Here is a 13,655-nt window from a genome sequence, read left to right as displayed (position 1 = left end):
ATGAGGGCTGATGGAAATATCTGAAAAATGGAAATAGAAGCGTTCTTACGATTGTCATCTCTGCCATTAATTAGTAGTTCAAGGGGGGTGAGCGTTATCCTTGTATAGATTTTTTTAAAAAAGACAAAACGGCACCCTCTTAAGAATTTAAGGATAGGACCGCTTGCTTAGGCCTTTCTGTCAGAACTGCCACCTCACGCCTGCTCTCTGCAATCGCTTCGGTACCAGTCTGCCTCGAACCCTAGGGGAGGCGGAGAGGGAGGGGGAGCGCTTGGGGGACAGAGTGAAAGTTAAGAAAGTGAAAGTGCCTATCCAAGACGGTGTTTCGAGGACGTGTGCGCAGTTTGAAGAAGTCTTCACTTCCACGTTTCTTCGGAGAAGAAACACAGCTGAGGTGCGGGAATCTGCTCTGCTGCGTGAATCAGCTGAGAAGGTAAAGGTAGGAAATTAGCGCGGGTGGGCAAGTGGGCCCATCTGATCACCGGGGAAAACCAGTTTGCTCCCAGCTGATCGTTGGAGCTACTGGTTCTCCTGAACCGGTAGAATCCCATCCCTGGCTGCGAGCCATCCTACAATCAGAGCGGCCATTTCTAAAACATCTTCTTTGAAATTGATGGGGGGGGGGGAGGGGACACCAGCAATGGGAAGTGCCTAAGTGGGGAAAAGCTTTCACTTGGAATTTTGCCACACAAATCTCAGTTCTGGCTTTGCACTATTGTATTTCACTTGGCTTCCAGGAAATCATACCTTTCTCAACCCAACAGTGCTAAATATTGTTTTTTTTTACTTAGAAGCCTACATTGGGGCAAGCCCAGTGGTGAAATACAATTTTTTTTTACTACCGATTCTGTGGGCGTGGCTTAGTGGGCGTGGTGTGGCTTGATCAGCGTGGCTTGGTGGTCATGGCAGGGAAGGATACTGCCAAATTTCCATTCCCACCCCACTCCAGGGGAAGGATACTGCAAAATCCCCATTCCCTCCCCACTCCTGGGGGAAGGATATTGCAAAATCTCCATTCCCACCTCACTCTGGGGCCAGTCAGAGGTGGTATTTGCCAGTTCCCCGAACTACTCAAAATTTCCGCTACTGGTTCTCCAAACTGTTCAAAATTTCTGCTACCGGTTCTCTAGAACCTGTCAGAACCTGCTAGATTTCACCCCTGGGCAAGTCTGACACTTTCTGAACCCAATATATATATTTTTTTTGGTTGCTCCTAAGCAGGAGATATAGATATATTCCTCTCCTGCCATTGTTTCTTCAGCAAGTATTTGGAGGAATATTATCTCCTCTCAAGATAACACGGAAATTTCAAAAGTAATAGTCCTTGATTCCCTAGTTCTCCGTGGATTCAGTCATTCCCCTTTTCAGGTAGTTCTTGATTTAAAATCATTTGTTTAGTGACCGTTCGGAGTTACAGCAGCACTTAAAAAGAATGGCTTATGAATGGTCATCACTTAACGACCGCTAGATCAAAATTCGAGCAGTGGGAAACAGGCATGTATTTATGACGGTTGCAGCATCCTGGGGTCATGTGATCACCATCTGTGACTTTCCCAGCCGCCTTCCGACAAGCAAAGTCAAAGGGGGAAGCTGGCTTCGCTTAATGACCATCCGATTCGCTTAGCAGCTGTGGCAGAAAAGCTTGTAAAATTAGGGGACGACTCATTTAACAACTTAAATAACAACAGTGAATTCTTAACCGCCTTGCTTAGAAACGGAAAAGTCTGGTCCCAATTGTGATCCTAAGTCAAAGACTAGCTTGATCGTGTGGTGATGAACTTCGCAGATTAATTATGCATGGTGTGAAGAAGTCACATCAACAACAACAACAAAAATGAGTGTTCAACAAACTGTAGGGCCAGCTCCGTCTCTAAAGGCGGTGCTTTGTGGGCTAATGGTGAATTGAATGGATTATTTTGAAAGAAGTTGAACTGGCTGGAGTACTGAAGGGGACTATTATTCTCCAGCATTTATTTGTTACGGACCTGACCTTGTACAGCAGCTGATATTTATGAAAGAAAAAAGGCCTGTTGCCCACTGAATGGCTTTAGAGTGTTTTGTGACTTTCACGTGGGATGCAAAGCAAAATGTTTAGTTTGGACTCTCAGAGAACATGTTGGCATTCACACAGTTCGAATCGCTAGACCTGAGGCAATTGAGACTTTGAGATTCCCGACTCGGTATTTTTGGTTCTGAATTCACCTTGGCTAGCTGGGTGACCTTGGGCCAGGTACTTTCTCTCAGTCCTAGAAAGGAGTAGGGATGCGGTGGCTCAGTGGCTAAGACGCTAAGCTTGTCGTTTGAAAGGTCGGCAATTCAGCGGTTCGAATCCCTAGCGCCGCGTAATGGAGGAGCTCCCGTTACTTGTCTCAGCTTCTGCCAACCTAGCAGTTCGAAAGCAGGTAAAAAATGCAAGTAGAAAAATAGGGACCACCTTTGGTGGGAAGGTAACAGCGTTCCGTGCGTCTTTGGCGTTGAGTCATGCCGGCCCCATGACCACGGAGGCGTCTTTGGACAGCGCTGGCTCTTTGGCTTTGAAATGGAGATGAGCACCACCCCCTAGAGTCGGGAACGACTAGCACATATGTGTGAAGGGAACCTTTACCTTTAGAAAAGAGGCAGTGGCAAGTCACTTCTGAAAAACTTGCCGAGAAAACTGCAGGAACCTTTCCAGGCTGCCTCTGGAAAATCAGACCCAACTGAACAGAGGAAATTATATATCTCCATCTCTATCATCTATCTCTATTCACACACACACACACAGACAGACACAAACACACACACACACACACACCCTGTGCATGCCGTCTTGTATTAACATTGTCAGTGGGAAATGATTAAACCCACTTAAAATGATCTTTTCTCTTGATACGTTAAGCAGTCGTTTTGAGTGGATACTAAATAAAGAACAGCAAGACTGATCTTGAATTAACAACCGATCTTCACTTTGCGCTACAATGAGCCGATTTGGAAGAAAATAGCACTCAAACCAAGCGAGTCCGTAAGGGCTCTTCAGACCTGGGCATGTTTCCAGCATCAGATGGATGTGGAGTTTTATAACACCGAATATTTCCTTTCCCTTGGTTCCTCCTCTTAGCTTTTCCATACCCTGGGATAATCCAAGTTTCTTCGTCTCTCTGGCTGCATTTCTTTTAGCAAGCTTTTCGTATAAGGAGCCATCTTTTACACCTAATACGGAGTTGTTTGCTCCTTTAAGCATGGATTACAGCATTATTGACAAGGATTTGGCACGGGGTGTGGAAATGGGGCTGCCAAGCGTCATTCATCCAAGCAAGGCAGATAATTCTTGGAATGGCGATCCTGTTTAACAACATCTACTGGATAATGAAAAATTACTTCAGGACATGTTATAGCCACGGAGTTGACGGATCTCCAAGAAGTCTAATTGCGCCAGGGGAGATAATGAAATTTAAGAATATAATTGACCTCAGGGCTCGGCGCATTTGTCTCGTCTTCCTTACTAAAGTATTTTCACCGGGAGTCCATTCACAACCAGGAGGCTGTGAGTTCTAGTCCTTCCTTTGTCATTAAAGCCAGCTGAGTGACTTTGGCAGCCAGTCGCTCTCTCTCTCTTAGCTCAACCCACCCCAAAGGGTGGTCGTTGTAGGGAAAATAGAAGGAGGAATGACTTTTAATTATTTTTCACTGCTTTGAGTTATTTATAAAAAAAATCACATAAGGGATCTTTTACATGAGACGCAAGAAAGCTGGATATAATTCTGCAGACAACACTTCAGGGATTCTGTTTTGGCGGACAAAGGCCATTGTGTTTCCTGTTCCAAACGGTAAAATTTTCAGGGGGGAAAAATAAAATGGACAGGAACCATATGGCTTACTTGTTGCTAAGCGGAGGTTCCCTTATTTATTTATAAGAGCAGCCATAAGCTTCCTTGATCTCACCAAGGCCCTGAAGTAACAAACCTGACATACTAGCTTCCTTCCTTCCTTCCTTCCTTCCTTCCTTCCTTCCTTCCTCCCTCCCTCCCTCCCTCCCTCCCTCCTTCCTTTTCCTTCCTCCCTCCCTCTTCTTTCTTTCTTTCTTTCTTTCTTTCTTTCTTTCTTTCTTTCTTTCTTTCTTTCTTTCTTTCTTTCTTTCTTTCTTTCTTCCTTCCTTCCTTCCTTCCTTCCTTCCTTCCTTCCTTCCTTCCCCAATTAGCTGCAAGAAGGTCGGCGTATTTGCTATAAAGGGATAGGTGTTTCTGTTAAATAATGACAACTTCAATAGTTTTCCAGTTCATTGGCTAGAAAAGAAGCAGCACAAAACTGGAAGGTGTAAGGTATCCCTAAGAAGGGTGCAAATTGACAGTTGATGGAGGAAGTGATACTTGGTTGCTGGGGTAAGTAAAACCTGTTTTCCCAAACACTGAAGTTGGCTTTAAGATTCTTCCCAGAAACATTATCTTCTCAAAGGGAACACCACTCTCTGTTTTCTAGAATCAGCACCCAATTCTGTCTGCATTAGCTTGGTGGGCTCACAACACATCTTAAAATGCCACTGTCTTCAGCCTGCATGGAGATGAGTCTGGTTTATATCTTGGCTACAGCTGATAGCCATGTTTCTCTTGCTGCAGTATCTCTGTTGTTAATGAAAACTCTTAATAGCTTTGGCATTGGTACCTGGATCAGATTGCTTGGGGCACTGAAACAACTGGGAGGTGGCCAGAGTTGATGCATTATTTCGGCAGCTATTTTGTGAATGAGTTTCTGCCAAATCCTAGAACAGGTATCTATGCTTTGGGACTCTGTAACGTCCCCTACAAAGGCATCAACTCATCTCACAGGCAGACTGATTAAAAAAAGGCCTCACCTGGTCAGACACCCTGATTCTCTCATAGTTCTCCTGCTTTCAAACCTCACACACAGCCTGAACTTTCCTCTTCTTCTTCCCCTTGTCTCCAAAATGTCCTTCCGCAGATCTATTGGTCAGTAAGAGAAGCAAGTTCAGATAATTGCAAGGGCAGCCTGCTTTAATGGTTATCTTTTAACCATTAACAATTAACAAACCTTAACAATTAAGGTTTCAACTTTCGAACCGGCAGTACCCGAGCAACAGAAAATTATGCATTTTCTCCTGATGAAAAAAAGGGGGCACGATGGCTCAGCAATTAAAGACGCTGAGCTTGTCAGTTGGAAAGCCAGACAGCCAGGGTTCGAAACCCAAGTGCTGTGCGATGGGTTGAGTTCCCGTCGCTCCTGCCCACTTAGCAGTTCGAAAGCATGCAAATGCGAGTAGATAAATAGGTACCACTTCGGTAAGGAAGGTAACAGTGTTACATGCGCCTTTGACGTATAGCCATTCTGGCCACATAAGCGTGGAAAATGTCTTCAGACAATGCTGGCTCCCTCAGCCAAGAAATGGAGATGAGCGCTGTGCCCTAGATTCGGACACGACAAAGTCTTTACCATTTACCTGAAGAAAACAGAGGATCAGACTTAGAAGTACATGGGAAAACTTGGAAGCATAAATAAACCTCCAGGGTAGAAGTGCCACAGTTCCTTATCTAAATGTCTCCTCATATAATAAATTCAGATATTAATATGCATCTTCTAAGAATGTTATTCTGCCTGACAGATTCTCCCAGGAAAAGGACCGTGTATTTTTGAAAACTTTCCCAAGCCAGAATCTAACAATCTGAAAGTTGCAGATGGGAATGCTGTCTATCATTCTTTTAACACTTTTAAAACTTCACCACCAATTAACGCCATTTAGTATTTGAGCAGAGTTGAAGAAGACATTGAAATCTAAAAGTGTTTAAACTACAGTACATTTTTTCCCATCCGTTTTGGAATATCAGTATATTCCTTTTTCTGGGTCTTCTCTTCAAAACGCGGGAGAGGAATGTGAAGGAGGATTCATGCAGTTTAAACAGGCCTGTGGCAAGCGAGGTATATGCCGATGATGTACACTCAGAGAGAGAAAAAGAAATTTTTTTAGTCATCTGTGATGACAGTGTTACAATCCCAAATGGGAACAAATCTCAATGTGCGTTTATGTTATGTGATTGAAAATGAGAAGATTGCCACTATTGTGAAAGGAATAATAGGACTGTATTTGAGTATTTGCAGAAGAGAGTGAAGAATTGAAAACTGTGGATAATTCATTTCCAGTTTAGAGGGCAGAAAATAAGAATCAAACATTAAAACTCTGAAATGTCTATGGTGTTGCCCTTAATTCCAGTCTTAATGCATTTTAAGACATGGACAGAGATAATAAAATTAAAAACACTCATAAATTAAGTAGTGTTTTATAGAGCCCACTTTGTAGAAATAAATATACATGTCACCCTATCCCATCCTAAGAAGCTAACCAGATAATCCTGGGCAAATGATTATGTTAAATTCATTTAATGCATTTTAAATTCATCTCTTACTTCAAAGGGTTAGTATAGATTTAAAAGGTCTGCATTCCATGGTCAAAAGGTTGGACATAAATGTAAAAAAAAAAAAAAGCCTTGGATTTTGGTGCATATAAATGAAAATATTTAAATACTCAAATCCACTGAGTTCCTTTTTACATGATGCATAATATTAAAAGGATAATGATGATGCATTACTTTTAAACAAGTTGCACATTCTTTCGGCAAGGAGGTGATTCTTGATAGTGTTTAATTACTATAATGTTTCTTATTTTTAATTTTTGACTTAGTGCAATGAATTATATTTGAGAAAGCATATCGTGCTTGAGAGAAAACTGTTTCTGTTTTGCCCGAATCAGACAGTGAAAGCATCTTAAAAGCTGATTCTAATTTAAACTTTTCAAGTATCTCTCTCTCTTTCTTTCTCTCTCCCTCTCTCCCTCCCTCCCTTTTTCTTTTTCTTTTTCTTTTTCTTTTTCTTTTTCTTTTTCTTTTTCTTTTTCTTTTTCTTTTTCTTTTTCTTTTTCTTTTTCTTTTTCTCTTTCTCTTTCTCTCTCTCTCTCTCTCTCTCTCTCTCTCTCTCTCTCTCTCTCTCTCTCTCTCTCTCTCTCTCTCTCTCTCTCTCTCTCTCTTTCTTTAGCTTCAGGACATGGCAGGCCCTAGTTACAGGCATATTACAGAGTTAAATGGTGATGTGATCCTAGATATCCGATCTCTTCACCCTTCTCCTTCACATCACAAAGATACCATTATTTCCGTGGGTTCAAAAGTTCTGTTCTCACGGGTAGCTCATCATCTCTAATTTCATTGCTGTTGTCTGACTACTTTGTTGTTGTGATAATTTGTGGAGAAGATAACAATTTTCCTTATGCTTTTTCTTTTTTTATATATCCTGCAATTTTTTAATAATTATATTAACTAACTATTGCTTAAAAATAGATAAATCTTTTTTTAAAAAAGAAAAGGAAATGGAGGCGTTTAAGAACACAATCCTTTGAGCCGCCCTATTTTTTGCTTGTTTCAAAATCGAACATTTGCGGAAAACGAAGCACTATAAAGAATGCTTGATCAGACTGTACGAAAAAACAATAACTTTCATAGACATCAGTAATGCTGTTAATGTTCTTGAAAGTGCTGGGCTCTTCTAATTCTAAAACTTTTGTTCGTTCTTACAGCTTTAAAATTGCAAATCTAAAATGATTCGAGTGTATAGTGTAAAATCCCTTTTAATTGCAAGTATTTACACTGCTGGGTACTATTGTAAACTTCGGGTTTTCTTTGAATAATTGCTTAGGTACCTAGTTGGGTCAAACTGCCACTCAATGGCTAGAATTCATTGTTGCAGCATAACTGCAAACCTTTAATGCCTTAAAAGGTGTAGGTTAGACAGAAAAAAACCCTAGGAATATTATTTTTCAAGATTATTTTTCAAGATTAATGCCTTCTTCCATGTGAATTGAAAACCACCATTAAGGGTTGAGGAAGCTATTGGCCAAGTGTGATTGAACACACAAGGAATTTGTCTTTGGTGCATACGCTCTCAGCGTACATAAAAAGAAAAGATATGTTCGACAAGAATCATAAGGTACATTTAATGGTAGTCATAGGGTACAAATAAGCAATCAAATCATACTAGGAAACTATCAATATAAATCATAAGGATACCAGCAACAAAGTTACAGTCATACAGTCATAAGTGGGAGAAGATGGGTGATGGGAACGATGAGAAGATTAATAGTAGTGCAGACTTAGTAAATAGTTTGACAGTGTTGAGGGAATTACTTGTTTAGCAGAGTGATGGGGTTCGGGAAAAAACTGTTCTTGTATCTAGTTGTTCTGGTGTGCAGTGCTCTATAGCGTCGTTTTGAGGGTAGGAGTTGAAACAATATATGTCCAGGATGCTCACATATAACACCTCTCCTGCGCGAGCTGCACTGGCTTCCTGTGGTCTTCCGGGTGCACTTCAAGGTGTTGGTGACCACCTTTAAAGCGCTCCATGGCTTAGGGCCGGAGTATTTGCGAGACCACCTTTTGCCGCCGATAGCCTCCCACCGACTGGTTCGCTCACACAGAGAGGGCCTCCTCAGGGTGCCGTCGGCCAGGCAGTGCCGGCTGGCGACCCCCAGGGGGAGAGCCTTCTCTGTGGCAGCGCCTGCCCTCTGGAATGACCTGCCCCCTGAGATACGCACGATATCAGACCTCCGGACTTTTCGTCGGGCCCTGAAGACACACTTGTTCCATCTAGCTGGGCTGGCTTGATCCCATCCTCTCAGTTTTAATTGAATTTGGTTTTAATTGGGTTATTTTAATTACTGGGCCGAAATTATTTAATTGTTTTTAACCTGTTTTTGAAATTTTTATATGTTATGTTTTACCTCGGCTGTGCACCGCCCTGAGTCCCGCAGGAGAAGGGCGGTATAGAAATATAATAAAATAATAAATAAATAAATAAATAATGCGAGGAGTCTGTAAATATCTTCACAGCCCTCTTTTTGACTCATGCAGTATACAGGTCCTCAATGGAAGGCAGGTTGGTAGCCATTGTTTTTTCTGCAGTTCTAATTATCCTGTGAAGTCTCTGTCTGTCTTGTTGGGTTGCAGAACCCAACGAGACAGTTAGGGAGGTGCAGATGACAGACTCAATAATTCCTCTGTAGAACTGGATCAGCAGCTCTACAGGGTAACACAACAGCTTTAGTGAATATTTAAATATAGTTACCCAGTCTCTAGCTTCTATTTTTCCATCAGGCCGGCCTGCCTCAAGATGTACAGTTGTGTTATGGGCCTACCACAGGGCACAAAGTACTGTACTTACTACAAACACAACAGTAGCTTCAAGCACCACAGTGGTTTGAAGTTTAGGGAGTAATTGAATCCCATAAAGCACCTGTGTTGGCATTTCATTTTGAAATAGCACATGTAATTAGTACCTATTAGATTATTTGCATTTTTTATAAGCCAGTTGAAAGGCTTTCTCTTCTCAGCCCTTCCTATTATAGTATGTACCTGTTGCCTTTTGGGGTAAACCAGACAGTAATTACAATTAGTGAGCTAATTCTACTTCATTGCAAAGCTACATTGACAGAATTTTGCAAGCCTGGAAAGTACAGGTAGTCCTCAACGTACAACCACAACAGAACCTGGAATTCCCCCCCTTTTCTTCCGTCTCGTTTACCGCCGAAGAAACTAGGATTGGTCCCTAGCTCTTGCCCCTTCCTAGCTCTTGCCCCACCCATTATCCAGCTGGAGGCTATGCTGTTCTTATCTATCCATTCCTTTGGCAACACTTCTTGGCCAGTCTTTCCCACATACCATCACACTATGCGTGCTCCGTCTCACTTCTGTTTACTTTGTATATACAGGTAGTCCTCGGATTACGACCACAATCGAGCCCAAATTTTCTGTTATTCAATGAGACATTTGTTATAAATGAGTCTTGCCCCGTTTTACGACTTTCGTTGCCACATTTGCTAAGTGAATCACTTCAGTTCAGTTGTTAAATTAGTAACACGGTTGTTAAGTGAATCTGGCTTCCCCATTGACTTTGCTTGTCAGAAGGTCGCATGACCCCAGGACCCTGCAGCGGTCATAAATATCAACCAGTTGCCAAGCATCTGAATTTTGATCACATGATCATAGGGATGCTGCAAATGTCGTAGCTGTGAAAAACGGTCCTAACTTTTTCCAGTGCCATTGTCACTTTGAACGGTCACTAAGCAAACTGTTGTAAGCCGAGGACTACTTGTGTTGTCTCTGTGTTCTATGATTTCTTTCTCTCTTTTTAAAGTGTATCTCGCATATTTTGCTGACGGTATCCAGGTGTATCTTATTCTGGATGATGGAGCAGGAGCTTCCTTCTCCTGTTGTCTTGCTGGGACCTTCAGTTGGATATCTTCCCATTATCTTAAATCTGGAGAAAATCAGGGGTGAAATCCAGCAGGTTCTGACAGGTTCTGAGAACCAGTAGCGGAAATTTTGAGTTGTTCAGAGAACTGGCAAATACTACCTCTGGCTGGTCCCAGAGTGGGGTGGGAATGGAGTTTTTGCCTGTTTTCTCCTGCCACGCCCAAGCCACGCCCACAGAATAGGTAGTAAGGTTTTTTTTGAATTTCACCACTGGAGAAAACTAAACATTTTATTATTCTACCTGATCGTCCTTCTTCATCTTCCTTTCTTTGTTTTGAAGACTGCTTCTTGTCTATTTTGCTGGTGGTATGAACTCTCAGAGAAATATTACATAAAGCTTTTCATTGATAGCATTGAAAGAATGGTTGATCATTTTTCATTGTTGAGGCAACTAGTTCAAACTTTTGTTTTCATCCAAGTCAACAATAAAAAAATCCGTGAGGAATTCAAGACTGGGACTCTTGCTCTTGTTTTATGAAGAACTATTGTTGAGCATTCTTTAAATACTTTTTCCAAGTCAGCTATGATCTTTCTAATTGATGACCATTCTTTATATGCCTAATTAGCTTGCTCATCAGAATGCCATTCGAAAACCACTTTATATACACATGACTACAAAAATGTTGTAGACTGGAAATCCTTTTGAGGAGCTCATTTCAAGCGCTCTTTTCTATGTTTTTTGACAACTTGCTGGAGCAGCCTGCGTGGTTTGCATTCCACTTGTCCAATAAAGCCAAGAAATAATGAGACGTTAATTGGCAGATGTGGAATTACAAGTCTGCGTTGGTTTGAGAATGGAAACTCTTGGCTTCTCCTGCAGAAAAGCTGCTGGAAGTATTTCTGTGAGATTCAAATAATTCATCGTTGCATCTATGTGCTGGGAAATGCAGTGACCCCAAACACTGAAGTTGGAAGTAAATATATCTGAATGCTCTGGGGATGTTTTAAGCTTGCAACAAACTTGGTCATCTGCAAGTACTCGACAGATTTGTATGTCAACATTTGGTTCTCCTCCTCCCAAAAATAAAACAAAATAAATAAAACCCCATGTTCATTCTCAGAGCATTAAAAAAGTATTAGAGACTCTAATAAAGAATCAGATATTGTTGTAATTGTGCTCAGTATTGTCTACGCAGGGAAGGCAACCTGGTACCTACCGGTTTAAAACCCCCTCCATTGTCTCTCTTAAGCGGGGCTAATGGGAATTTAGTCTAAAACGTCTCTAGACACACCAATTGTGCTAGTGTCAGGGTTCCAAGTAACACACCCAACAGAATCAAAACTCCTCAAAGTATCGATTTATTAGGCATGTCATATTGGCATGCCTAATATAGGGACTCAGTGGCTAAGACGCTGAGCTTGTCGATCAAAAGGTCGGCAGTTCAGCAATTCAAATCCTTAGTGCCTCGTAACGGGGTGAGCTCCCGCTACTTGTCCCAGCTTCTGGCAACCTAGCAGTTCGAAAGCACATTCAAAATGCAAGTAGAAAAACAGGGACTACCTTTGGTGGGAAGGTCACAGCATTCCGTGCGCCTTTGGCGTTGAGTCATGCCGGCCACATGACCACAGAGACGTCTTCGGACAGCGCTGGCTCTTCGGCTTTGAAACGGAGATGAGCACCGCCTCCTAGAGTCAGGAACGACTAGCAGATATGTGCGAGGGGAACCTTTACCTTTACCTGTTGGCACATCTGGGGAAACCCAACACTAAACACCCCTTAGGTTCCCCCTAATTAAAAGTAGGGTTTTCCTTTCCCTGCCCATGCAATCCATCACATGGTCCAATCAGGTCACAGTCCAGGGGTCAGCTGGTTCCAGATCCCACCTCCTTGCACCTGGTGGTAAAGTCCTTGGTTCTCAGAGGAAAGAATTTTGTTATGGTTACAATCCCCCAGATATCTCTATCTTCCCCTTCCCATTCCCACAGCTCGACTCATCTCCGCTGTGGCAGCCCTGAAGGTGCTAGGGGAAAATGGCTTCAGGGCTGACACTATACTTAGTCAACAACATATAGCCAATTTGATGCAATGGTTAAATGCACCTGGCTAGAAACTGGGAGATCATGATTTCTAGTCCTGCCCCGAACATGAAGCCAGCTGGGTGACTTTAGGCAGCTCCTAGTACGTAGAAGAAGTCAATAGCAAACCATTCCCAAACCGTATCCAAGAATATCCCAGGGACTTGCTCAGGCAATTACCAGGAATGAGTCAAATGCATCCCCTCTCCAAATTAACAACGATTGGTAGAAACCTCCTCAAGATTTAAGACCTGCAAACTTTCGATATCAATCATATTTGGTATTATGGAACAATGGATTTTTTTTTTTTTTGCACATGAACCCTTTTGATACATTGGTATACCATTAGCCATCTTACCCCTATGTAGAGAGTGAGGAAAATGACCTTGGCAGAGATACGCAAAAGTGGTTAAAACATTTTCTTAAGTCCAGAACTTTCCAGATAAAATTAAGGAAGTGACTCAGGCAGAGTTGTGTGCAGATCGTTCTATACAACAGAAGGCCACTGAATTCTGGCTTAAATATTTTTCTTACTATATTGAAATTAAGCCATTGGCGCTTCTCCTTGGAACCTATGACAACACCCTTCCACATTACAGCGATTAGCTTATTTCTGTAGAAAATAAATATACATTAAGAAAACAGCAAGAAACGTTGAGCGTGGTATATTTGGTAAGATCATTGAATAGCTTTGTTCTTTAATTCATGAACGTTGGGGGCTAAACTAAAATGCAGGTTCTCTTCCTTTTAACTTCAAGGAATACATCTGTTAGAGTAATTTACACAAACATATGGCATTAATTAGCATCCTATATAGCAACTCTATTTATTGCAACAGATCTGCCTTTCTAATCTTTACGAATGAAAGAAATGTAACCATTCGCCTCCTTAAAGGTAAAGGTTCCCCTCACACATACATGCTAGTCGTTCCCGACTCTAGGGGGCGGTGCTCATCTCTGTTTCAAAGCCGAAGTGTCAGCATTGTCCAAAGACGTCTCTGTGGTCATGTGGCCGGCATGACTAAATGCCAAAGGCGCATGGAACGCTGTTACCTTCCCACCAAAGATGGTCCCTGTTTTTCTACTTGCATTTTTATGAGCTTTCAAACTGCTAGGTTGGCAGAAGCTGGGACAAGTAACGGGAGCTCACCCTGTTACACGGCACTAGGGATTCGAACCGCTGAACTGCCGACCTTTCGATCAACAAGCTCAGCGTCTTAGCCACTGAGCCACCACATCTCTTTAGCCTCCTTATGTTCAAGCTATTGTAATGGGAATCACTCTCTGCTTGCTACCAGTTTTTCATTCTCCAATCTCTTTGTTTTTAAATATGCTGGACTTTTGTCACACCACCCTT

The 13,655-nt window shown here is 42.0% G+C and overlaps 1 protein-coding gene across 1 annotated transcript in view; it reads left to right on the top strand.

Annotated features, from left to right (window-relative positions):
• TMEM135 (transmembrane protein 135) overlaps positions 1-13,655 on the top strand; it is a 178,667-nt gene that overhangs the window by 63,308 nt on the left and 101,704 nt on the right. The window lies entirely within an intron of this gene.

The sequence above is a fragment of the Pituophis catenifer genome, unplaced genomic scaffold, assembly GCF_029215685.1.
Source record: "Pituophis catenifer annectens isolate HBS135680 unplaced genomic scaffold, rPitCat1.0.hap2 SCAF_4, whole genome shotgun sequence".
NCBI classification, from domain to species: domain Eukaryota; kingdom Metazoa; phylum Chordata; class Lepidosauria; order Squamata; family Colubridae; genus Pituophis; species Pituophis catenifer.
The sequence above is the reverse complement of the archived record's forward strand: the minus strand, read 5'-3'. Positions and strand labels throughout refer to the sequence as shown.